The sequence below is a fragment of the Mastomys coucha genome, unplaced genomic scaffold (assembly GCF_008632895.1).
Source record: "Mastomys coucha isolate ucsf_1 unplaced genomic scaffold, UCSF_Mcou_1 pScaffold13, whole genome shotgun sequence".
Taxonomy (NCBI): Eukaryota; Metazoa; Chordata; class Mammalia; order Rodentia; family Muridae; genus Mastomys; species Mastomys coucha.
The window spans coordinates 53,542,658-53,543,885 of record NW_022196895.1 but is presented as its reverse complement, the minus strand read 5'-3'; positions in this window follow the sequence as shown (position 1 = coordinate 53,543,885).

The following is a 1,228-nucleotide window of genomic DNA, read 5'->3' as shown; positions in this document are numbered from 1 at the left end:
CTCCTCTCTCTCTCTCTCTCTCTCTCTCTCTCTCTCTCTCTCTCTCTCTCTCTGTTTCTTTAAGTATCTCACTCTTACCAGTTTCTCAGTCAACATAATAGACAAAGATTTGTTTCTGGACTTAAATATTGATGATCTCAAATGAGGATAGCAATGCTAGGCTCTTAAATACAGTGAATCCTACTTGAAATATTTGGGATAATAAAAGTATTCCTTGAAATGAATAATCGGTCTTGTACCTACAGGGCATTAAGTCATTGGGTATAATATATTCTGTAAGTGGTTGGAGAGATGGCTCAGGGGTTCAGGGTCTTAGGAGTGAAAATGTTTGCCATGGAAACTCCACTCCCAGGTGCTCTGACACATCCAGGATCACAGAGGTGAGCAGGAACCAACATCTGTCTCAACACTGGGAGTAACTGGGTCCAGCAGGACCAGGCACACAGGAACTCCACCAGCCCAGTGACTCCGGTTCCTTCCAGTCTTCCTGGGCTGGGGTCCAGAGCAGACCTTGGGCACAAGCTCCAGAGCAGACCTTGGGCACAAGCTCCACAGCCAGTCCCACAACACCCAGAGGAAGCTCCACTCACAGGTGGAGGGTCCCACATGTCAACAAGCCCAGGGTCCCAGGATCCCAGAATAACAGGATCACAGAGTCAGCTTGATTCTTATGAGTTCTGACACAACCAGGATCACAGGAAGGACAGGCTCTAGTCAGATTTAGCAAGGGCAGGTAGCACTAGAGTTGACCAGATGCCGGGGGGCAAGCATAAAAAAATAAACAACACAAACCAAGGTCACTTGCCATCATCAGAACCCAATTCTCCCACCATAGCAAGTCCTGGACACACCATTACACCAGAAACACAAGATTCAGATCTAAAATCACTTATCATGACGATGATACAGGATCTTAAGAAAGACATAAATAGCACCCTCAAAGAAACACAGGAGAACACAGGTAAAGAGCTAGAAGCTCTTAAAGAGGAAACACAAAAATCCCTTAAAGAACTACAGGAAAACACAATCAAACAGGTGAAGGAAATGAGCAAAACCATCCAGAACCTAAAAATGGAAATAGAAACAATAAAGAAATCATAAAGACAGACAACCCTGGAGATACAAAACCTAAGAAAGAAATCAGGAGTCATAGATATAAACATCACCAACAGAATGCAAGAGATAGAAGAGAGAATCTCAGGGGCAGAAGACACCTTAGAAAACTTTG